General features: G+C 43.4%; 2 long non-coding RNA genes across 7 annotated transcripts in view; one reads left to right on the forward strand and one right to left on the reverse strand.

Moving 5' to 3' along the window:
• LOC106016420 (uncharacterized) overlaps window positions 1-16,704 on the forward strand; it is a 47,992-nt gene extending 31,288 nt beyond the window's left edge. For all 6 annotated transcript variants that reach the window (XR_003492282.3, XR_011804617.1, XR_011804620.1 and 3 more), the window contains one exon: window positions 2,047-16,704. This is a non-coding gene — a long non-coding RNA (uncharacterized lncRNA). The remainder of the gene's footprint in view (window positions 1-2,046) is intronic.
• Window positions 16,705-19,545: 2,841 nt separating this feature from the next.
• LOC119713417 (uncharacterized) lies at window positions 19,546-23,746 on the reverse strand. Its single transcript, XR_005260638.2, has 3 exons — window positions 22,639-23,746; window positions 22,268-22,467; window positions 19,546-21,737 (listed from the first exon to the last, which is right to left on the reverse strand). It is a non-coding gene; the product is annotated as an uncharacterized lncRNA (long non-coding RNA).
• Between the last annotated feature and the right edge of the window lie 2,148 nt (window positions 23,747-25,894).

Below are 25,894 nucleotides of genomic sequence, written 5' to 3' on the forward strand. Positions count from 1 at the left end.
TTTTTTTCCTAATTCTGAAGCGTGTCTTAGCAGTCAGTGCTAAATGCAGCTGATCTTTGCTGCTCAAAACAGGAGGTTAATCAGGGTGTTAGATCTGTTTTTGCTCCACGGCGGTCTGTTGCTTTAAACAACAGGCCGTTGTATCAGACTCATGTGAAAAAAAAATACCAGGAAACAAGATTTTTCAAGCTGCTCATGAAGGCGGTGTGTTTGCTCAGCACCGCATGGATTTGTGTGTCAGAGGAGCTGGTTGCGTGCAGTAAGCCAGAAATCGGAGCAGTTTTCGTTTCTTTTCCCTCATCGTCTTATCATCAGTAAAAATTGCAGGGTCAGAGCTTTGAAATTGTTTAGTTGCTTCTTTTTTTTGCAAGTACAGAAAGAAGGTGTGTTTCTGTCAGGTAATTCAACTGGTTTCTGCCTCTTTTTGGAGTCTCCCTGCTCTGTTAGGTGCGGTGCTGGGGAAGAAACAGCAGGCACGGCCAGCAGTGATTGCAGGCATGTGCTTTCCGTGGAGCACGGTCACCCCGTGCAAAAGCAGCTCAGCCAAAATCTGTGCCATTCTGGCAACGCAGAGCAGCAGCTTTGAGATAATCCTTAAGGACTTAATCTGTCAATTTTTACTCCCAGTTTGCTTCTAAATATTTACAAGAAGAAAATACGTCAGGAAGTGCTTATTTCCAATTTCAGTTGTGGGTGTGAACCCAGGCTTAACCGTATCCAGGACAGTGGCTTATCCAGGACAATCAAAATTGGGAAAATAGCTCAGAATCAAGCTTGACAAATCTTTAAGTACCCGTCTCAGTTGTTTCAACAGTATGCTTATAGCTCAGTAGAGCTTTTGATGGTGAGATATGGCCCGTCTGAGTGTTGTCCTACCCCGGTTTCCAAACCAACAGGCTATCAACATCAGCAAAAAATGAATGGAAGGAGTAGAAAAGCTCAAGTTGCTCATATATATGTGTGTGTGTGTATAATTACGGTCATATATCAATATCAGAATGGGCAGGTGACCTCCTCTGTGCACTCTGCTGCTTTTGTTACAGCAGAGCTGAACTTACCCAGGAAAGATGGATGTGAGGTGGGCAATGTCTTATGGATAACCTTGGAAGGAGAAAAGCACCACATGCTAAGGCAATATGAATAACTGTAGATAAAATGGGTTATTTGTGTGAGCAGATTGAACAAAGTTGGGACTCTCTTCCTCTAAGAAGGCACAGGCTGTGGAAGTTTGATGGTGCAATATTTAGGAAAACAACGCAATCCCAGTGGCAGAAGTGGTCAGCTGCCAGGATACTGCACTTTCAGAAATACTGCACTTCAGGGAGAGAGCTGCTGTGTGTGGTCCTAGGAAGGCTCAGCAAGGCTTTTAATGTGGGAAAAATTAAAAAAAAAAAAAATATATCTATGAAGGATTAAGCAATGCCATGGCTGCCTACCAAAGTTAAGTTTACTGGGACGAAAGCAGCCAGCCCAAGCTGTAGCAAAGTTGGCTAACCCAGCTGGTCTAAAGGTGCTTTCCTGAAGCTGATGGCAAAATTCCTGCTGTCCTGGATGCGAGCAGGTTTGAGTATAGCCAACATAGTCTGAAATAAGATTTCAGATGGGTAGATTTTTTTTTCCACTGATCTAAACAATGTATTGCTTTTTAGGGTCTTTTAGGGTATGTTCTGGGTCTTGTACGTGACTCTGAGTTGTAAGATTCTGTTCGCTCTGCTTGCTGTATGCCTGCTCTTGCTATAATCTGGAGCTTGCATGCTCTGGGGAGTGAAAATTATGCCCATTGTTCTAGTTTTTGTGGGTATTTGTGCTGCAATTCACTGACTTGATCTGCAGCAAACCTGTTTTTAACTGCAGATCTCATGTGGAAGATTGTTCAAAAGGCAAGGTGTGTCTCCCTGATTAGCTGAGTTGAAGTCACCTGACCCTGAACAAATAGTTCCTGACCCGAATTTTATGTTAACTCTATTTACTTAATATAGAAACGTTAAAATTGGGCTGCAGCGAACTGTGCCTTTAACCATTTCCTTTCTTTCGTGTCATTTGTAGGTTCATGGAGGATCAAACTTAAGGATCATCATGAAGCTTGGCATCCTGCTGTGGATTTGGTGGTTTTGCTTCTGGGTCATTTTTCCTCCGTGGCTTCGTCAGCTTGCCAGGTGCAGGGTTTCGAGAAAGCAGGTAGATGCAAAGCTGTTACAACACGTCGTGGAAGTGCGATGGGAGGGAGACGCTTACTCACGGAGCCGTGCCGTGGGCTGGTGATTCAGCTGCCTGCATGCCATCAGCCCCGCACCACGGGGCTGTGCTGGGGAGGCACGAGCAGGAGGAGGGAGCTGCCGCTGCTGGTGGTGCTCACCCCTGGCACGAGGCAGTGGTGAAGTCAGGGCTGCATTTGCAGTGTCACGCGATGCAATTAGGAAAGAGCTGCTCTGTTGGTGACTGCTGTCTGAACCGGCAAGCCCACATCAGAATTGAAACCGTCTCTGCGTGGGCAGAGATGTTGACAGTGCCACTCGGTTGCCCAATAGGTTCCCGCTTACAGATCAAGCTGGTCTGAAGGGAAAAGGAATACTGCTTGCCCTAATGAAAAGATAGGGTTTGTGGGCGAGGAGAAGAAAACCGGATCGATGTTCAGAGGTGCTTTGCTGGACTGTGTCAGCTGGAAAAGCTTGGCTGCTGCTGCTAATTCTTGATGGGCAAATGGAGGTAAATAGTATGTCAGCCATTCTCCTTCCTCGTGTGATCTTAGCTAAGTGGCTTTTCCCTCAGCCTCCCTTTCTTTACATGTAATAGATGCTGTAGCGGTTGAGGAAGTTGGTCAATCATTCCAGCAAAACAGTGTGGGATTCTCAGCTATTGCCTGCGTTTAGGCTGTGGTACTGGGGTTGTGTCTACATGACCTCCTGCAGGTTCATGCCAGCCTTGACCCTGCTAACCCAGCAGCCCTGTTACAGCTCTGGTTCATGGTGACTTGGCCAGCCTGTGGTCTGGTACCAGCCTACCTGCCCTTACCGCCAGCTATGCACATCTTCCAGCAGCTCTGAGCACAAGGAGGTGGTTCACGCCAGCCACCAAAGCACGTTGGGCCCTTAAAATCCCACACCCAGCATGAATCAGGCCCTCTGAAAGAAGCAGTGCTTCTGCCCAGCTGTGAGCACAGGCTTTGTGCGCGTGGTTGTTCCACGAATTGATTGACTACCAGAGCTTTCCAAAGCAGCTCAGCAGCTCACTTGGTTTTAGAAATCCGCATTTGAAGAACAAAGGTCTGTATGGAGATGAAGTGTGATGACGTGAAATGAAACTGCATGCAAAGGGGAGAACATTTGTCAGGGCTGCTCTGCAGAGCCATTAACACGACCACCAAGCTCCGTTTACCTGTCTGGGACACGGGAGCAGTTGCTGGGCCTGTCTGAATGTACAAGAGATTAACAGGGCAGGAAAACACCTGCTTCCACTTAACTGATCCGAGAGGAAACAAAGGGCAAGAAAAGCTACGGCCTGAACAACGCAGGATTGGATGAAAGCTAATATGCAGCTTCAGATTGGCAGTTGGCAGCCATAACCCTCAATTTAAAGCAGCTGAGAGCCCCAGCTCTTTAGATCTGAAATCTTGCTGCTATAAAGATGAAAGACTTTGTTTTCCCTCCTTTTTTTTTCCTTTCTTTCTTTTTCTTTTCATTCAACTGTGGCCAAATGGGGAGCAGGCAGATGGGAGTCCAGGCAAACCCAGGTGCTGAGTTGCTGCACTTGATAATAGGCAGCGAGGAGTGGCAGGCAACCCTGCCAGAAGGAAAGGCAGGAGTGTGCAGATCCTTGTGCAGGAGCTCAGGGACCTCCTTCGGTTTCCCTGGTGGGAAGATGAGCTTGATTGGGACTCATTGATGAGTACAATGTAGGCTTTAGTGTCGATAAGGGATAGACATTCTGGTTGTAAAGAGTGGATTCTGGGGCCTCTCATTGATTTTGGTGGGTCTGGCTGCTTGGTGTCTCTGCAAACAAGGTTTTGAGGAAGGCTTTATAAGTTGGATTCTCAAAAAATAATGTATTGAATCAAAGAGCATTGAAAAGGTGAGCAAAAAGGCTAGACAGTCCGTATTCGAGGCTCAGCTCCGTGGCCTGGCTGTGTGAGCTACATTTCATTCACAACTTGGGCTCAGCATCGTTTGAAGTATGCTGTCATTAGGCTCGTGTTTTAACTCTGTTTGCTTTGATTGCAGCAGGAACGCTTCTGCTGGCTGTTAACAAACTGGTTACACCAGGGATACCCACCACAACGCCGCAGACCAGGCCCCTTGAAGGCTGCTGTGCAGTGATTAAAGGAACGGCCCCTGGCCTCTCCTGGGGCTCTCTTCAGTGCCAGGTTAAAGGGTTTTGGGGTAGGGAGGGTGCCTTACCTTTCCCTCGTTCACCAGCTTGTGCCCTATGGAAGCATAATTTAAGTCTGGCAGATTGGATGGTTGGCTCCAAGTTAGCATGTTTGCAAAAAAGGGAAAAACAGAAGGCAAGGCTTGTAGGATCATAAAACTTTCTTTCCCTGTTCAAATAAACACGCGTTAGCCTGACTTGCCTGCCTACCACTTCTGTCATCTTCAGAGCAGTAAAGAAACAGCGAAACGTACCCGTGACCTTACACAGCACCACTGGCAAAACGTGTTTTAGCTGCAGAGTGTTTGATTGCATGCGAGCTGTCCCTCCAGGTTATTGTACCTCTCCAAAGGCTGCAAGGAGCAGTGCGCTTCTCCCCTCCTCCTTTGCTTGCTTAACTTGTTAAGACATGGAAGGTTACTCCTGCTATGACTCCTATTCCTGACCTGACAGGTGGTGCCTTGCACTGAACTTTGCTCTCACAAACGCAGTTGGGTTTCACGTATCAGCCTCCCATTTAGCGGGCTCGCCCCATCTGCACAGAATTCGGCAATTCTGGCAAGGTGTGCTGCTGCAGTCACCCCTGCTGCTGGGCTGGGGAGTGCTGCTGAGCGCTTGCTGCCCAAAAAAACACAGGCTGGGGATGCCACACGTTTAATCTCATGCCTGTAGCTCTGTACATTGTGCAGTGAGCTGCTGAGCGCAGGTACGAAGATGAAAGAGGTGGAGGTGATGCAGGAAGCGATACTGCTGCCTGCAGATGAAAGGAGGGAGCACCTTTATGGATCTGCCCCAGTGTGACCCCTCGGTGCTGGGCTGCGCTAGGAACAAAAGAGCTGTAATATTGGATCAGAAGTCCAACGTGCTTGGCAGCCTGATTTCCAGAACTACATAATAGGAACTTATGGAAAAAAAAGATACGTGAACTGCTAAGAGGAGTGGCTGTGAGATAGTTTGTTGATGGGAGATGTTTATTTTTGACACAAGAAATGCTACGTTTGAACTGTGTGGCGAGGAGTCTTTGCCTTCTTTCTTTCTTTATCCCACCTAAAACCATGGGTGTGCTCCTATAGCCAGGGTTAGTGTGTTTTCACCTATCTGAGCATTTGCTTCCTACCAAAGTTTTGGTGCCAGTGACATCCTGTGGTGTAGAATTACACGTAATTGGGGTGGTATTTTGGGCAAGATTCCTGTGCGCTTCAGCTTATCTGCATTTACCTGAGGAGGAATTATTAACGTGAGGATTTGGTTTGCAGTCAAGTGGTTGTGGCCCAGATGTAGCCCAATTGTTCTGATAACAACAGAAATGGACGTTGCAGTAGAAAACGTAACAAGTTGCACGTTAATCTTGTTAAAGATTAAAAATATGTAATAAGGTCTTCTCCAGAGACGTACTTCATGGAAATTATAATGTGCAGAGCCAACACCTTCAGCATAAATACATCCTAACAGTGTGCCAGGAATTAAATATTATTTCAAGGATAGTTTATATCTCTTGTTACAAATAAATAAAGTGGGCAAGTGTTTGCCCAGTCTAGTTACCTTGTGTGTTGGGTTTTGCTGCTGTAATAGGGTCAAGCTTATAAGAGCAGGAGGAGCATTTGCATCCCTGGAGCACAAAGGGGTTTTGCACGTATAGACTGCAGACTTTGGGCAAAACGCTATTTGCACATGCTCCAAATTAGTTAATTTACCTGTGTAGCAGTTTTGGACCTGCATTTGAATCTCTCGGAGTCTGACACAGGGTACCTGCTGCAGAGTTAGTTTCCTGACCCATGGAATGATAAAAATCTCAGCAGCTTGGCTTTGAGAGATCATAAAGCTCTTGAGAAGCCTCACCTCAGCATACAGGGGAAAAAACTTGTTTACTATTGCTGCTAGAAGAGAATATGAGAGGCTCGACAGGCCAGGTCATTAAAAAGCACCAGTAGGTCCTGTATGGCTTAGTCCTCTGCTGCATTTTATGTATGCCACGAAATGCTGCTTCTACTTAATGCTATAAATCATTTATTGAGGACTTGAGCACTTCTGAGTCCAGCTGATACAAGACTATCTCTGATCTAAACAGGCTGTTAAACAACTTTTGAAGAATAGAAGTGAAAATTGTTTTTAATTTCACAGCCTTACATGGCAACATAGTCCGCCGGCTGTCAATAGTTGTACCAGCTGAAATAGGAAGGTGTGAGAAATCAGAGCAGTGGGCTGGACCATAACAGCTTGGATGTTCTGGCTCTACAACAGATTTTTCTGTATGATCTTGAGCAAGTCACTTCAGTTTTCTTAATCTCTCTGGTTCAATTCCTCCGATAAAAAACAACATTCTTTACAGATACCTTGAAGCTAACATCATGACTTTTGTAAGGTACACAGACAGTGCAGATGGGCTGAAAGATATCAAAGACACTAAACCCAGACTCGTTCCACAGACGGATCAGTGGTCAGTCGCATTACCATACGTGAGGTTTTCAAAGGGGATCTTTTAGAGATGTCGAAGAATTTTGTAAACAAAATTAGCGTAACTCTCTCATTACAGATGCTGGGTAAGTCTCCCTGATCCGAAGCTTCTAGTGTGCTTGCAACAAGGTACAACAGCCACGTACAGATAGGACCGAGATGACAGCGACGTGTTTAGCGTTACCATCAAGCAAGTATGTCATATGTAAATAGCCTTCGTTTGCAAACAAATGGCGCTTGTGTACTAATCAAGGCCAGAGTGCAGTTTATTGCAGATAAAAAGTAATTTCTTGTTGTGATAACAGAGAGGTTCATTTGCAGTCATTTCTTGTCTTTTTCTGCGGAAAGATATGGTTGTCTTATTCCGTCACAAAACTCAGTTCTGTGTTGCCTGTCAAGGCCAGCTAGAAGCCAGCTGCAAGAAAACAGAGGCCAGAAAAGAGCGGTTGTGGGGAGTTCCTAAGGATCCAGACTCTTGGACTGATGCTATGTAGAGGATAAGGACCATTGCTCAAACCTAGGGGTGGCTCAGATAGGTCACTGAAAAAAAAAATAAATCAGAATTGGGAATGACTTCTATGCTGTAACTCAGGCAGGATAGAGGTGGTGATGCTGTTTACAAAAGGAGGGGGAGGCTTGTAATTCATATATACTGATATAATTCATGTACCAAAGCCACGTCCCGGCCATTTTCTGATGCTGGAGAAAATATGTCTGCTTGTGTCCCAGCTAAGATAATAATCTACATCTCTGATGCTCACGTAGGTTAAAATCTCAAATAAATGTTGAAGTGTCCAGATGGCCCAACGTGGAAGTAGGCTACATCTATATTGTCATACAGGATGGTGTTGCAGCATATGCTGACAGATTTGTGCTAGTTTTATTAATTTGGCTGTTGAATCGCTGTCAAGACAGCTGAAAAGATCAAAGCAAATGAATCTTTTGAGACATGTAGGGCTCTGGCACCAGGATTTTACCACCTGTGTCGTGGCCAATGTCACTCCAGCATCACACGTGTTAACAAGCGCTGAGACGTGCCTCCACAAACCTCTACCCCACGTCACGGTGCATGTATCCCATTGGGATATGTTTTTAGGAGGTTGGTAGTTTCCTGTAGATTATAGATGCTATCTATGCTAACTGCCGTCCAAAGAATTGGACACTGAAATCCTGTATTTGGATTTCTGTTTATTAACTTTGACTTCTAAATTCCTTGGAGGGTGCGCAAATGCCGATTGGGATGCTGCAGGCATAAGTTTCTTCTCCAAAACGCTGTGGGCTAGATTTGTCCCAGACAACAACACGTGTCTTGAAGCGACAGCTCCAGCAAGTGGGAGAAGAAAAGGAGAAAGCCAGCTTGCTCTGCAGCACAGCCGAGAGTATAATCAAACTGCAAATTGTATAACACCTTGCAGGAGAAATCAGTCTTTCGCAACTAAAGGTTTCCAAGGTTTCTCTTGAGTTAGCTGTGGGGATAAGTTGTGTCTTAGGGGAATTCTTCTGCCAGTTGGGCTAATTAACATGATAATTTGTTGTTTCATTAGCTACATCTTTCATGGGAAATGAGTGCATTTCCTTCATAACAAGGAGAAAACATTTCACTTGTTTTTCTTTTCTCATGACACTGCTGAGAATTCACTGAAAACTTCCTTGAAAAGGGCTGAAACTGGTGTAAAGAAAGCCACAGTTTGGTTTTGTTTTAAACGCAGTTATTAATCGTAGCGAGGAGTGAACACTAGTTCTGTATCAACCCCTTTCCTACATCCTTCAACACTTTCAAAACAAGGTTATCATGGAAGAGATTCCACTTGTCAGCATCCCAGAAGCATTTTGTACAGGGAAAGGGGGGAAATATGGCTCTGTCGATTGTAGCCAAAACAGGACTTTTTGTCAGCATTGAGAATGGGATTTCTACCTGGCTACACTAGGAGTAAATACCACAGAGGTCATGGTGCCTGTGACTGGATGTAGGAATCCAGTCATAGGCTTCTGCTCTTACTAGCTTGTGTATCTGTAGACTTGAGTTATGGTTGAACTTTTTATTAATTTCTGAAATAATTTTGGATGTCAAGACTATATGGTGATGGGATTCAAGCTGCTCTTAAGATTTCAAAAAAAAAAAAAAAAAATCAACTCTTGTGAATTTACCAGCAAAATTACGTGCGTGTCCTTCAGCAAGTCCTTGCATATGTGCCTTAGGTCACCCATGTTTGGGAAAGCGATCATCAACCCACCCATGTAACCGCTATTCCATGCCAAATTGGGTGACCTAGGAGTGTTCCAGTTGAATAATCTGATTTCTAATTCAACGGGTGTCATATTCTGATTGACTGAAAATGAGTTGGTTTCTAAAACACTTGAGCCATCTCCACACTGTTGAATGCCGCTTCCTCCTGAACCCTTGGGTGCCTGCAGACCTCTATTCTTCTCCCCCACATCTTGGGGGTGTCTAGAAGGGGTGCAAGGCATACTTTGGAGCAGTGGTGCCAAATTCAAGTGTAAACTCAATAAATGGTTGAATCTTTGTTCACAGCAGCGGTGGGGAGACCCGCGTGCCCCCGGAGAGGCCGGTGTGTGCAAGGCAGGGCTGCAGTACGCCAGTCGGCCTGGCTCGGCCGCTCCCCGAGCGGAGGACACACCTGTTAATAGCTAGAGGCCATGAGATTGGTTGGACGCGAGGAATGCACCTGCGCAGGGAGGGGTGAAGGACTACATGTAAGACGAGCCCGTAGACACTCGCCGTCTCTTCTCAATTCCAGCTTAAACAAGCAACAGCGCTCTGGGCTGCGAAGAAAGCCATGCGTGGTTTCATCCTTTGCTTTCCTTTTTTATTTTATTTTTTATTTTTAAATTTGATTTCAGTAGGCTGATACGATTTAGAAGTGTTGTTTTTTTTTTCCAGGTACAGTTGTATTTTATTTTTAATTTTTTTTTTTTGTCTTCCTTCGTTTCGCGTGAATCTCGCTGCGAATGCCTCTCGCTCCGAGTTCGTCTTTTCCAGGACACGGAAAGATCAGGCGATGGAAACCCTGGCGTGCGCTCTCCTGACGGTCATTGCGTCCTTTTTGTTACCTCTTGAAGGCTGATGAGCTTGGTTTGGGAAAAAGGTGGTTGTGCTTCCACGCTGAAGTTACTTGAATGTGTGTGTGTGTTCATGGTCCTGGTAAGCCTTTAGAGTCCAGGTGCTGTGGTAAAAATGATCTGCCTAGCATGCAGCATGACTTCTTTGATGCCTTTCATGCCTACGTTCATCAAAATTCTCCTTTCAACTTCACTTTTTTTTAGGGCTCTGTCCTCTTTTCTCTTCCTCCTTTTCTCCCCAGGTAGATTAAAGAGGGTTTTGTTGTAGGGATCAGGTTTTGTCTGCTGGGTTCTGGGGGAGGGGGAAGCGGCGCATGAATTCGAACGTTCATTTTCCAACCAGCAAAACCAGTCAGGGCAGGTAGGAGCAGAACCAAGAAACCGAATAGGAGGGAGCCATGGGGGAAAGCCAGTTTCACCGAGGTGTCATGGAGAGCTTGGAAAAAAAGACGCCTTCGGAGAAGTTTTATGGCAACTGAAATGAGATTAGTGTACATTTTAAAGAGATCTATGGAAAGAGAATTGTTGCATTTCAACGAGCACCTTGTTGGGTACTGCTAACAGTGACCCTTTGAAATGCAACGTGCTAGAGGCTCCTTTTTGATTTATTTGTGTCGATTGCCACTTTTCAGTTAGTTTTTAAACTAACTGGCATTTGAATGTATTTTATTGTATTCGCAAAATGCCCAACCCTCTAGTTTTAGACGTATGCTCGTTACTTCTGCTACTTTGGAGCCAGAATTAATTCCTCAGCTGCTGTGCTGGAAGTGAAGGAAATTGATTGGGAACTTTTCAGCCGCCGTTGTTGTTCAGGTGCAAGGGGAGATCTCGTTCTGCTTCAGTCATCGGTTTCCGCTCATGGCACGGAGGAGCCATTTTGGGTTCGTTTTGTTTATTCTTTTCTTACCTGAGGCTTTTGTGTGTGTGTGTGCCTGGCAAAACGAGCATAATTAAGTCTTCTCCCCGTTCTCGCGCTAGTTCGCTCTCGTTGCGGAGGGAGCGGTGCCAGCTGCGACTAGCCTTTACTTGCGCTGCCTGCTTGGACACCAAAGAGGCAGAAGACAAAACAAAGTGGTTTGCTGCGTTTTTGAAGTGTTGAAGTCTAGTAGTGGGCTGGAGGCAGTCGCTGTGCCGCTTTCTCAGACGGGCAGATCGAGTCGAGGTACCCAAAAAGCCCCCTCTCGGCTTCTCCGCTTGGGTCGGCAGCTGGAGGGCGATGCTGTTGACGTGGTGAATTTGGATGGAGGAATAAGAGGTGTTTTGTAAGCAAGCAGGCTTCTTGTATAATGCGTCTACCCGGATTCAGGAAGAGGCTCTGGGCTGGCTTTGCAGACACTTTGCAGTCAGCAGAAAATATTTGCTCACTCGTTCCCTCCACCCCTTTGGTAAAACAGCCTTCGAGAAAGTTCTGCGAGGCACCGAGCTGGGCCGAAATAACGCCAGGGGATCCGGCTTCTCAGAGCCAGGGAGCTCGAGCTTGCCCTGATTTAAATGCTGTTTGATTTAACTGATTTCAGGAAGGGCTCTAATGGCTTGTTTCTGAAAAATTTTGTCAGGATCGCGTGAAATACTGCTAGATTATGTACCCCCTCCTTTCCAGTGAGGTTAATTCTTCATTTTTATTTCTACGTATATTTTCTCCTAGTAATTGCAAGTATTTAAATTCAGATGACTTAACTTCTTCCTTGAAAGAATTATGATTTAAAGATTCTTTTGCTTTGTTCTAGACTCCTCTGCAACAGAAGATTAGTTTGTGCTTGTGTGAATCTCAGAGAACAGTATTACTATTGAAAAATGGTGTGCTGTTCCGTCAGCACACAAATAGCTAGCTAGGAGTTTTTTTTCCATTTAATTTTTACTTTGCAAATTCTGTACTGGTCCCAGTCTTTTTAATTGGCTTTGATCCCCTTTTTAATTTAACTGGCATTGCAGCTTGCAGATGTGGGTGTCTGAATTTCGGTGCCTACACAAAGCTGGAGGTGTTACATGGAAGGCTTTTGCAAACACCTTTGCTTGTGGGTGTGTAAAGGGCTCTCAAATTCAAGGATTTTAATTATTGAATCATTGGTTATTACTAAGTGAGAAATTGAGCTGTTAAAAGACACTGTTTGGTATACAGGCAACTGAAGTTAAACAATAAAAATGTTACAGACTTGTAGAAAACCATGGGAATGCCAGGATTTTGGAAACTGTTAGCTAAATACCAAATTCTGTCTCCTCTTCCCATTCTGCCCAGCAAACAATTATCCTGGTGAAGACATGGAGATTTCTCAGACAGAATAAATTACTAGCCATGGTAATCATGAACCTAATCCTGGCTATTTTAGTACATTTCAGGAAAGCTAAAAATTACAACTTCCAAGTCTGGCATCTTGTAGAAATCGCTGGGGATGACCAGCATCAAACGCCACATGCCAGATACAGTGATGCTATTTGGTATTCCCAACAGAGCAGGGGCTCAGTTTTTCTGTCTGGAGCACCAAGGGAAACGTTGGTCTGTGCAGGGAATGAGTTCAGAGGAGTGTGGGTCCTGAAGCTGACCCGCTGACACAGTTTTACTGATAAAAATGGAGTAAAACTTATTTATTCCAGAAAGGAAAAAAAATCCTCCATGGAACAAAGATTTTAATTTAATCAGAATTGAAATGAATGAAAGGGCACATTAAAATATACTTCAGTTACGATATAACAGTTAATGATAGTGTTTGAAAATTGCTTCAATATGACATTCATTAAACTTTAAAAACCCTCCTAGGTATCCCCTTTTGTGTGAATGTTTGCTCATCTAAGAAACAGGGTTTTCTGAGTGTACTTAGTTGGAGGGGAAAAAAAAGGGAGAAAAGCTGAAGTGCTTATTTTCTACATTCCTAATTAAAAAAAAAAAAAAAAAAAAAGCATGTAATGAGATTTCAAATTACAAAAATGTAAATTGGACATAAAATATGAGTGCAATCAGATGTTAATTTGTTAGACATTTTGTTTGCAAAACAAGTTAATTAGAATGTTCTTACCATATTTTGGGCAGGGGAAAGTGGCCCGAGGAAATCACATTTCACAGTCGGGATGCACATTTCACTTTAATTAGGTTTGTTTTTTTTTTTTTAATGGCTCTGTCATTAGAGTCAGATAAGTCTGTTTTAGGGGCTTACAATTTTTTTTTTCAATCTTCGGTGGTGGCAGAAGTAATCCCGATCAATAAGCCATCTGAACTCTAGAAACAGAACTTGGTTTGCACTGATGCTTTTAAGCTTTCAGCTAAGCCTGGCTGTCCTTTCCAACTCCAGGTATGGCTTTTATCTGATGGAGCTCCGAGATATAAAGGCTTAAGTTTCACATGCTTTGTTCTTTTCATTGGGCCGTGCCTATTGATTAAGGCTCACCCTGCAGGTTAACCAACAAGTTATTTTTCCCCCCACTGGAGCTGCATTCCTTTCCAGACCTGCAGCTGCCTGGGCAAAGCCGGGCACCTCCGTGTCCCCCCTGGCATATCTGATACCCCATTAATTGATACCCGATTGTTTTAAGGCTGGGGGAACTTTGTCCGCCTACTTGAGAAGCGGGTGGGGGAGGCGGTAAGAAGTAGAAGAGGGGAGGAGAAAGAAAGGTAATATAGGTGCAGAGCTAATTACTCACCATGTTTAAAGAAAAAAAAAAAAGGGGGTGGAGTTCATTTGAGTTCCTTGTTTTCCACTCCTCTTCAGTCATTCTTTCCTTTTTTCTCAAGGCCTGAACATTGGTAATAGTGGTGATGATTAACTAAATGAAGTTGGTAACCTGGGCGACCATTAGGGTGGTTTTATATTTCATGGGTACCGCATAGGCAGAGAAAGCACACTATTGAGGACTCGGAAAAATGAGACTTTTTTTTTTTTGGTTATTTATTAATTTATTTATTTTGTTGTTGTTGTTTTGGTGGTGTTTTTTGCCTTTTTTTTTTTTTTCATTGTGTTTCTTTACTTTGTGTTTCACGCCTGGGTGTTTCACAACGGTAAGGCTACAAGCACCTTCTTCCACGTTTCCCTTCTGCTCCAGTCTTTTTCGTTCCTTCTCTCCTTGATCCTTTGAAAGATCCTGTGTCTGACTAAATTGCAGTTTCCCCTTGTTTCCAGGCCCACCTGGAAAACACTATCCTGGGGAGTAGGAGGAAGGTGAAAACTATTTATTTCTCAATTTATTAGATGTATGCTAGATTAATTGGCTTGGAGGTTTATCTTTCATGATGCATCTTACATTTGTCCTGCTTTTGACATAATAACATAGTGCTATTCTCTTGAGACACAGCATTTAATTTCATGCTGTCACCACGCTTGTGTTGAGTGTACTAAAAGCAAGTTCGGTCTTCTGTGGAACAAGAAATTCTCAAAACTTTCCGGCCTCTGGTGGGCATGAATTGTCTGTTTCACTGGCAGACAGAATGTAAGCAGCAAGCTGGTGCCATAGCTTACCGCTTTTGTTCGTTTGTTTGTTTTTGAGGGGGTAAATATTAATAATTGTTGTGCTTTGTAGATATTAAGTCTCTCTCAAAACAGACAAGAAAAATAGCTGAACATTATTAGTTTATTAGTCAAGTGAGAAATAAGCAGGCTGTCAGTTTCCAACAAACTATTTTTATTTGGAGAACTGGATGGAAATAAACATGTTGGACTTAGTATTAAAAAAGAGAAAGATCCCGGGTTATGATTTGATGTGAAATGAGGATTCATCTGGGAAATGTGGGCTTTATAAGTGAATGCTTCCTTTTGACATGTCGTTATGCAGACCACGCTGGTTAGTGGGATCCATAACTCGTTTGAAAGGTGGCCCATGCCTTTTTGGGGGCTTCTGTGTCTGAGAATTTGTCGTTGCAAGCATTGTGCTGGCTAGAGCAGGTGGCTGGGTTTGCTGATGGTACAGCATGGCCTGTGTCTCCGAGTAACCTTCTTAGGGAACGCTAAGCAAAACATTCAAACCGTGGCCAATTTTTGGCAGCTCTCGCAGAAAAGAGAAAGAATTATGAAGGTTCTTTCCATCCTATATGCAGGGTTGCATATGCTGAAGTGAAGATCAAAATATCACACACAATTGCATTTAAATATTTAAGCTAGTTTTTATAAAACCATTTTCTCAACTCGTACCAATTGATATTAGGTTCGGTGTTAGTCCTTTGGCTGCCAACAGAGAAAAAAAAATCACATTTTTTTTACAAAGTATAAATTTCCTCTGATTTTTTTTTTTCTATTTATCACTTTTGAAACTTGTTTTGTACATGAAGCATCTCCTATGGTACTAAGGAGGAAAATTTAAACAGATGTAGTGTTGTGCAGAAGATAACACAAAGGCTCTTTCTCTTTTCTCTATTCCATTATTGACAGCAGTTAGGCAAACCAAGCAGATTATTATTCATTCAGTGGATTAGCTCTAAAACAGTTCCAGAAAGTACAGGGTAAGAATTTAGGTTTTCCTGGAAACTGTTTCACAGTTTTTGTTTGCTACAATGATAAATTTTTTCTTTTTTTTTTTTTTTTCCTTTTTTTCCCCTGCAGAAGACAACGTTTTCATTGCATAGTGCTGAGAGGTAGGCCACAAATAATATGAAATTAAAAAATTAATTAAATTAAAAAAAATTCAGCAGCCGTTGTCGGGTTGAATAATGATTAACACAGGAGCAAGGAATGAGGACTGTGTGTTAGAACTGCATTATGCAGCTAAGAAATATGTGCCTTTGTAGTAGTCATCTTAGCGTGTTACCGTGTACCAGCTTATACAGGAAACCCATGCAGAATTGCAGAGGCGTGTAGTTTTGGGTTTTTTAACTCCATTCTCCCCGTTGGTTTAATCTTATGGTATTTGTCTCTGGTGGAAGTCAGTACAGGACAAGGCCCTAGGAGGTGTCTGATGAGGAAGTCGGTGTAGCACTGATGTACAGTTCTGATACTCCTTTGAGGAGTTTCAACTCCTTTGGAAGTGCTGGGTTGACCTGGTGAGCCAACAACATATTCTTTTGGTGCACTCTGCACCAACAGGGTCCCTGTTTTCACTCAAAACTGAAATGGGGGGCATTACAAAGCACCCATTTAATGCAATCTAGGGCCTCACCCAAGCACAGGACTCTCCTGAGAGCAGTTCTGTCAGAGACCAGAAGCGAAGGAAGCGTGCAGGAAGGGCTGGATGCCTCCGCAGGTCTGTTCCAACCTCTGGTCATATAATATTATACTATTGTCCCTTCATAATAATACACCGAGAGTTGAATCCTGCTCCAGGCTGTCATTCCTGACGTACTGTGAATGGATAGTAAAACGTGTTAGCAGAGGACCTGGTATGTCAAAAGGATTTTAATTAAAAACATCTTTTTTTTTTTCCATTGCTAAAAGGAGAAACAGGACTGAGGCCTTTCACCCATCCATGGTGAATTTAATCAAGACTGGTATTTTTTTTTTTATTTTATGTCTTTCAGCATGTGTGAAGGGAATTGGTCGATCCAATTTCATTTCTTTAGGAACAGGCGGACCGTAGCTGCACACCCCCTCATGGATTTCTTAGCCTTTTGTTCACAACTGCAGAAGGGAGGGTGAGAAATAGCAGTGCTTTAAAGGTGGATGGGCAGCCGTGTTTCTCTTTAGGCCCTCAGAAAAGTGCCTGGACACCTGGGCTGAGGGTTGCCACATCTGACTGCTGTTTTGTGCTGGTTCAACATGGTCATTGCACCCTTCCCATGCCTTGGTTCTTCTGCCCTGAAGACATCCAAGGTGTTTTTCTATCAGGAAATATGTCAAAGTCAGGAGGGTGAAAGAGTTTTTAAAGGAAATAGCCCTGAAAAAAAATAAATAATCTCATTTACTTTCCCTTGTCTTTTCCTTCTTCTATGTACACTTACTGTGGAAAGAAGCAAGGCTTTCCTCTGCCACTGCAACATCTCTCATTTCAGATGTTCTCCACCTCTGGTGGGCAGGAGAGATGTGAGAGCTGATAGAATACTGCTTGCCAGTGGTAAGTATGCTTACCACTAGCACTGATTTGTACGTTCTGGATACAGAAAGATGTGTACCATTGAATCTCTTGGCAAGATTTGGATTTTACACCTTTTGAAGCATTAGTTCATGACGTTATGTATATGCTTTCTGGCTTGAACATGTGTCTTGGTCCATATAACATCTCTGAGATTGTTGAAAGGTTTCAGTAGTAAGAAATGGGCTTAAGAAAAGATCCACTGAGCCCAGGAGCAGTGAATTGTTAGCTTAGGCTATATTTCTAGTAGTTTTGCTCTTGTGCTCATGAAAGCAGGAGATGCTACCTTCTAGCTGGGCCACAGATGAAAGCGTTTTGGATCAGGCTGAAATGTTCCTGCACCATCAGAGAACAGCAGGATCGTGACCTCTTTTCCTGCTGGGTTGATTCCCGGAGCATCATAAACGAAATGGTGGTTGCCTTGAACTGTCCTTATGGCGTCTTTGAGATAGCATCCGAAATGCTAGGTGGGGCTGCTAAGGGTCACGTAGTCTGCTCCGAGGCTAGATGGGGTGGCTCAGCACCTTTTCCAGCTGAGCTCAGAACATAGGCAAGGACACAGGTTTCACAACCTCTCGTCTCACCCGAGCGGTGACACCGGTCTGTGACACACGCAGCGTCCTCCATCTCATCTCAGGATAAGGTGGGGCAATGACTGGGCGCTTGCATGCTCATGTAAAATGTTTATGCATTTTTCCCTTTGCTGTCACTATTTTTGCGTGGCAACGTAGTTTCCTGGCAGCTTTCCAAGGTTACCGTGGTGTAAAATGTTAAGATTAAGCAAAGGCCCTGTTGCAGCTTGAAGAGGACATTTTAAAAAAGATAAATCTCTGTGTTCTCTATGAGCTCTGACGCCTCAGGTATTTTCTATTCCAAGTTCGAGGGAGAAAAACATTTCCTGTGTGCCTCCAGTTGTAGTAAGTGCTGGCAAACTCCATCCACAGAGAAGCAAGGACAATTCCATGTGGTTTCTGAGGGCAGAACTAGATGGATAAATTCGTTTGTGATCCCACACTCACATATATCGTGATAGCACATATTCAGCAGACTAAGTTTCATCCACAGTGACAAACCTCTCAATGTTCAGTCTGTTGAGGTTTTGGCCTGTGATTCTGCTCTGCTGGATGACTTTTTCTGTTGAAGGTCTGGTTTTATTTGTTATGCAATTTAATATTTTTCCCCTAATTATACCTAAGTATCATGTATTTTTTCTATAATCTGTGGTCAGTCAAGAAAATTATTGATCTAATATTAAACAAGCACAGTTTTCATACATACCAACCTGATCTGTTAACGCAATCTGAGTGTTTTTTTTTCATGGAAATCCTACATTTTTGCTTTTCCAACTAACATGTAGGCCACTGTAGACAAAGAGCTATTGTTTATTTCTTCTTGTTGACTTTTTTCAGTTGATGTTATTGATGTAGAAAAGACGCTTTCTGTTGTAATGGTGAAGTGAAGCATGTCTGTTAGCTGCCTCAGGAAGCTTTATCTTCCTTGGCACTTACCTACTACCAAGGGGCTGATGGCATTCAGTGTCTTCTTGTTAACACCACCACAAAATGTAAAAGAAATCCCAACCCTTCCTCCACCCCTATGTTTTTTTGCAGTGATCTTTTTAGCTGTTCATAAGTTGGCCTTCTGAAACAGAAGGGAAAATCACATGTGTATTTTTGTTCAAATGTCAATGCAAGGGCATGGCACGCAGTACAAGGCTTTAGAGGTTGTGTGGGGTAGCCTCATGGAAGAGCTCTTGTAATGTGACTTGTTGGCACCAGAATTTGACTGGAATTTCTCTTAAGTGAAATTTGGGGAAATGTTGTATAGTATAGTGACCGATCTAAAATATCGGGTAATGCAGAGAATGACATGACAGTTGTACATCTTAAACCAGTGGGGTTCCAGTTGCTCTCCAGCTGCTTTTCACTTTATTTTTACCACCTTTCTACTGAATGCAGTCCTACTGTTCAAATGGTTGCTGTGCAGCACATAGTTTGGGAATGGTTTTCACCTTACTGCAGTTTGGAAGTCTTCATGCAAGCAGTAAGGGCTTTTTTTGCTGTTGTAAATTAAAACACAAGCTCCCTTTGTTCAGAAATTTAGCTTTTTTGACTTAGAGTTATCTGGAATCAAACTAAAATGTCTCTTCCCCTGCTTTCAGCTGCACCTTTTGCCTCCCTGAATGTTGGAGGTCATTTTGTTGTTGCACCCCATCACGAACCACCCCAGTGTGTTTTTGGCTAAGAAACCTAGCAGCTCTGCAGGTAAAGGAGGAAATGGGAGAGGGAGGGAATGACAAACCCCATCCTATACCCACACTGTGGGTGGAAATGGAGATTTCCAACGGGTTTTGGAATGCAATGGAAGGTGTGTTTGTCAGGTGAGCCTCTTTGTGCTGAAGAAACTGTAGTCATGCGTTTAGTTGCTGCAGAGCTTTTTTGGAGGATTAGGTGCGTTTCTTAATGTAATGCTTCAATATCCTAAAAATCTACACATGCAAGAATCTTGTAAACAATGAGAGGATCCAAGCCCTCTGTGTTTAAACACTCGTGTTTTCCTTGTAACAACCGTGCAAAAAATAAATCTGATTAAAACATGACGGGAAGAATCAGCAAACTTTAATTGCTTAATAAAAGCATAGATAAAGCTTAAATGGTTGCAGGTACCAGAAGAAAGGTAAGAGTCATATGCCTAAGGCTTGCATTGCTTCCTGGATTTTGCATTCCCCCACATTTTTAATTGACGTTTCCAGGTAGGGCATAGGGTTGGCTGTAATTGCCCATACCTCAAAGACCGTCTTGTTACAGTTTTCTGCTGGTGAGCGTGTTCCAGTAGGTGTAACTAGAAATGAGAACTCTCCTTGGTAAGTGACAGCTCTGAAGGTTGTGTGTGGGGAGCCAGGGGATGGTGGGAAGAGGTAGGACCTGTGTGTATCGTGACCTGTACAAGTACTTCTGGGATAATTTTTCAGAATGTCATTGCATCCTCCTCTCCCACATGAATAGTATTTGGTAATTGTCGAAACCACAAAGGAGGAGGGACAGCTACAGGTAGTGTTTTTCCCCCTCTTTTTCCTTCTCCCAATAATGAGGCTTTCTAGCTTGTGCTATACCTACTGCTTGTAGACCATGATCCTGAGATGCCATTACCATCTTACTGGGCAGCATTGGATGTTTTCTGTTTTTCTAATACTGCCTGGTAATGATGATTATGGTGTTTCGTGTACAACGTGGAAAAGTTCAACAGCAAATTCGGAAGCAGAGGTTAGTGGCCAGTAGAGAAATCCATGCTTGATTGACTGTCGAGCCTCCCCAAGCATGATGAAATTTATAATGAAATGTTTCATGTGCTAGAATAAAAGATAAGAGCAAATATAAGAAAATCTTGTCCTGACTGTAGAATTTTGAAATAATTTTGAAATAATTATGAAATAATTTTATTTTAAATGAGCTTGTAAAGAGAAAATCATGCCAAATATAAAGGATAGCATATGTTTGATACTGCAATGATAAGAACACATTCAAAGGAAAATGCTAAGTTTTGTAGCAAAGACAAATGCAAGTGCTCTTCTCCAAATAGATTCTATTTACTTTCAAATTATGGTAGCTTTCAAGAGAATGAAAGAAAACATTTTACTGAAATTTAACATTTGAGTTTTCTAGCTCATAATTTTCTCTCAAAATCAAAATGTTCTCCTCTCTCTAAGTACAAGAAAATTTAAGAAACAAACACCTGAAATCGATAGTGGAATTTACTTTTTCAGCTTTGCTATGGTAACTTACTCCTTCCTTTTCACATAGTTCCTCTAGACTGCTGTCCTGCAGCAAGATGTTCTAATAGCAAAGCCATTTAGTTTAAAATCTTGAATTTTTAAGTAACGTATATGTTATTTCTTTTATTTTTATACAGATATATTTTTATTTCCATTTATTACTTTTTGGTGTGAGAGAGGGCGGGAGGGACACTTAACTTCCCTTCCCCCTGATTGTTGTTTTTATTTTAGTGGATGACCTCTATAATACGTTTTAAGTTACAATGGACTTGATTTTTACTTTGTGAGGTTTCTTTCCACAAACCAGTGGTACTGGCTAAAGTTACTTGGAAAGAACTAGCTCAGCCTAAAAGGACTTAATGTGGGAATGTTGTCTTCAATGGTTCACATACGCTTTTTGTTCTTTTTCTGAGAATTAAAGCAATCCAGGAAGTTTAACTCCTCCAGTTATCAGATACTAGAGGTGCTGTATAATGGCTATCACCAAGAAAGGTTATTACTGCTGATAGATGCTTTTATCAGGCGGGGCGTTATGGGCAGGTGTTTCAGTGTACCTGGCAGGTGTGAAGCACTCCAGGACACAGCAGCAGCCCCCCTTCCCACCCAGGGTCTCCTACAGGCACACACTGTGCTGCAGCGTTTAATTCCTCACGTGAAGGCTGCCTGGTCCTTGAACCCTATTCAGAAGTGAAAAAAATCATGGATGTGTAGCCTGGATGAGCTGAGTTGTGTTACAGTTGAGTCTTATACACAGCTTGCATATGCCCGGTGAAATATTGTGCTGGATCCACAGTGTCTTAGGGCTATGATAAATATTGCATGCAGTAGAACAGTGCCCATGCAGCACAGCTTGGAGCAGAGCTCTCTTGCTATTGCACGATAGTACCTCAAGAGGTACAGCTTGCAACCAGGGGCCAGGGAAGGGAGGAGAACAAACCCTGCTGCTCAGCTCCTGCATGTGCAGGGGGTCAGACAGAAATCCAGCATCCTTACAGTGGCACAGAGCTCTCAGGTAAGGGACCCCCTCAGGCTAGATCTTGACCTTCTCTGTTGCATGATGTGCTACAGCAAACTTGCCCTGCTTTTGGGGAAAAAAATAAATAAATAAAACAAAGCAGACAGCAACCCTTCATCTTTGTCATTACCATTCAATATGCTTAATTACTTTACCAACAACTGCACATCTAACCCTCCTGTGACTTTGATTTAAGATTCAAATTTGTCTGTATCCCTTCAACCCAAGCAGTACAATAAAGTATTTGTTCTAAAAGCAGTGAACTGTATTAAACGCTAGGCCATCTTTGTCACTTTTTGTGCCCTTCTTAGCACCGTTTTGTTTGTATGCCAGCTTTCAGTTTGTCCTTTTAATTGATCGGAAAGACTTGAAGCTGTTGGTATTTTGTGATTCAGAAGGGAGAACAGAATGAGGAAAGAGAAACAAAACAAAGGAAATCTTTCTGCTTTTACACTGTCGAAATGAAACTTAACCTTGTGTTTCTATTTTAGATCTTAAGTAACTCAACCTTCTGTATCAACTTTATCTTCTGAAATCCGCTGTGATCTTCACATTATCTTTTAGTACCCAGTGTCTTCCTTCCGCCCACCACCTACCTGGTAAATTACTTCCATGCTCAGTGATACGAGGCAATCTTTCTCAAGCCATTTCCATTATTTTTCATGGACCACTGCCATCCTGAAGAACGTGGAATCATTAATAGCTGCTCCATTTCTCCAGCTGCTGGACAGACCGTGGTCCTCTGTGGGCATCTTACTAGACAGTGCTGGATTTCTTGGATCTACTCTAACACTGTCTGGTAACGATGTTTAAAGGGTGAACCAAACAACAACACGCATCAGGAGGAGCTCTCACAGAAAGACATTGTGCCACAATTTAGGCCAAAGTGGAACATTTGGACAACGGGGTAAGGACGTTGGCTACTGTACTACCGAGTGTTTTTAGATGTAGCTACAATCATAAATACCTCTGACCACGGAGCTGCTGGAAACCACTCCATTAGGTGCTGTTAAGCCTTGTTATTGAGTGGAGGAGGTGTGACAGGAGATGTCGGCGCACAAAATTCAGGTCTCCGCAGAGGCACAGTGCTGCAATCTTCTCTCTCAACAGCAGGTCTGGAGCCGTGATGTGTTTGCACGGCACAGCTCTAGGCCAGGAGGCTGAAAGATTTGCTTGTAGCTTGGCTGTGAGAGGTGGTGCAAGCAGGATGCTGGCTGCAAAGGTCGTTCTTCCCAATTACAGTTCAATTACCTCCATGGTTGAACGGCCCCTGAACTTATAACCTGCCCTGTTGCAGGCAGCGCTTGCAGCTGGTGGGTTAATCACGCTAATCATTCCATTAAGAAACAAAGCAGTTTAACCCAGGCGAGGAACAACTACCTACCCCAGCAGAGGAACACGAAGGGCTATGGCCTCACAAGAATTCATTCTGACTGCAGCAGCTCAGGAAATACATTGCTGCAGTGATTGGGGAATGGATGAGGTGTTGCTTAGAAGCTGGTGCTTCTGGTGAATACGGAGGTCAGATACATACATTTTTTGGGGGGTGATAGAGGAGAAAGTGTGTGAGTGAGGGGCACTTCCTTCACTAGAAAAGGATTGAACAGACCAGCTCTGTCATCTTTAGAGAGGAAAGCTCCCAAATTCGGGAGCTGTCTGAACCTTGCGTATATTTCCCAGTTCTAACCCACATTTAAAGCACTGAGTCTCTTTACAAGGTGATGATCAGGAGCAGTGGAGTTAACAAATCAATAATTTTGGCTTCACACAAATTCAGATGAAGACTTGGGCATACTCTGTCTCCAAAGAATAAAAATTAATGTAGAACTCATTAAATGGCCACTGTACAAGCTGAGATTCACCCTTACACAAGGAGCACTCATGCTGCCTGGGTTCCTCAAAGTGCATAAAGTTTTGGGGTTCTTGGGGACATGCCTTGTGGTGGGATGCTGCAGAGGCCTCGTACTGGGTTCTCCAGAGTCGTACCCATTGGTTTTCAGCTTGTTTCTGTAAGAAACATAAGGCAATGGTACACACACTCCTCACCCCAGATCTTCACACAGATTCCTGGGACTGGTCTGAGTTTGAACCACAGCACCAAAGCATTTTCCTCATCCTCCATGTGGTGTTCATCCCCTCCCTTCTTCCTAAATAAACCGGGTACAGCAGCCCAGCACCATGCAAGCAAACTCTGCGCTCTGCCTGTGTCACTGGGAATTTCTACGTGTTTTTTTCAACCCTTTCCAGTAGGCCGGGCGTCTGATGCCTTGCCAGAACTGCTGTGCAATACAGGAATTGTAGAAAAATGAACCAATGCCTGTTCCCTTAAAGCGCCTGCTTTAACTCCCCTGGTTGCCTGGAGCAAGCTCGGTTTTGTGTTTGCCCTTGCAGGTTGTAGCTCTCAGTAAAGCAGGAGAGGGAAGGAAGGAGCAGAGGAGCGTTCTTTGGTGATTAGCCCCCGTGTTACTTATTAACCGGTTCACAAGGGATTGAGGAAATGGTGTGAAATTTGAGTGACTCTGCAAATTGGCTTTTAACAAGCATTTAAATGAGATGAATTGGAGCGCGCACCCACCCCCCATCCATCTTCTCTTCTTAAAACAGAATGTGGGTGCTAAGCTTGGATGGAGTGGAATAAATAAATAAATAAAAATAAAAAAGTAAACAACTGTAACTGGCCATCCATGGCATGCACAGGGATGTCACCTTAAGAAAAAAAATAAAAAAGAAAAGAAAAGAAAAATGGAACCAGGGAAATTCCCCTGCCCTCCCCCATGATGATTTATGCCTAGGAAAGTGTCCGTTCAGTCTTATCTGAGAGAGAGACAGTGAGTCATGGGAGCCAGGAGTAACCCAGAGAAATCCCCTCAGCCTCAATATCTTTTCCTCCCTCCCCTTCTCCTACCAATTTTCATCTCACTTAACTCGGTTTCACAGGAGAGCAATTCCACAGGCAGTACTGATCCTACCATGCTAGAAAAGCTAAGACCTAGTCTTTATTAGGCCTAATTTTGTCTGGGAGTTTTAATACCAACGAGGGCACAGCCTTTAGGGTGCAGCTGAAACACGTGTGTCTGCACCCTGCTGTGCTACGACTGCTGGAGCTGCACGGGACGGGCACGGTGAGCAAATTCGTAGCAACATGGATGCGCAGGACAGAGCCCTTGGTAAGTGAAGCAAGTTCCTTACAATATTTTTATTTAGCTCTCATGCTGGCGAACTGGAAACAGGCGTGTTTTTGTGACTGTGCTGCCTGTACGGTAAATTCATTGGCTACTGATGCCTATGGGAGAGGCTCTCAGCCTTCCCCCTTCCTATCATTTTAGTCCTGGATCTGGAAAAATTGCTTTAACGTTGGTGGTTTCCTCTAGCCTGAGTGCCTGCTGATTGCTGTCTTACCAGGCAAAGTTAGATCTAGCTAGTTTTGTCTAATACTGTCTGGTAATGCCGTCAATCGCATCGGCAAAAATCTTCGTCTTGACGGAAATGTGGAGAACAAAATCTGGCCTTTTTCAGAAGAAGCAGTGAAGTTTGATGCCTGGGCCTTCTCGCTGGAGTCCAGGCTTGTGCTGAAAGCCCCTCCAAGTGCAGTGGTCCTGTGCCTGCCTCGGTGACACCCGAGGTGTTCTGCGATGCACAAACAGGGACAGGGAGATAGGAAGTCAAGGGAACACAAGGGTGCATGTCCATACCTCGTAGGTAGGTCAGGGTATGGTTTTTTAACTTGTTTCCCTAAGAAACCAGGCTTCTGAACTCACTAGCTGTACGTTAGTGACTTTTGGACCCATTATCAGATTTACTTGAAATTTGATGGGCCCAGTTGTAACAACCCAGTCGCTTTGAGAAAGGCTTCATAGAAATAAACCCGTTGCCCTGGTGATGATTAGCCTAACAAGCATGGACAAAAGGCAGAAACCTCCCAGCTCCACAGCACAGGAAGACGATAGTTTTTGACTCTTATTCTTCATCCTACAGAGTTATTCCTCTACTCAACACAGAAAACACCATGAAGGTTTTTTTTGTTGCTGCTGTTTGAGACAAAGAGAATTTCTCCAAGTAAATTTGGGCCATTTTGCCATCTGAAGTTGCTATCGGTTAAAGCAGCTGCTTCTGCTGGGAAATAATTTGTAAAATGAGCAAAACTTTACAATAGGTTAGTATGTCCTGTTACTACACTGTGACTTCAGGTAAGGGCTACTTCATTTTTACACTGATAGAAAAGT

Source organism: Anas platyrhynchos, chromosome 22, assembly GCF_047663525.1.
Source record: "Anas platyrhynchos isolate ZD024472 breed Pekin duck chromosome 22, IASCAAS_PekinDuck_T2T, whole genome shotgun sequence".
NCBI classification, from domain to species: Eukaryota; Metazoa; Chordata; class Aves; order Anseriformes; family Anatidae; genus Anas; species Anas platyrhynchos.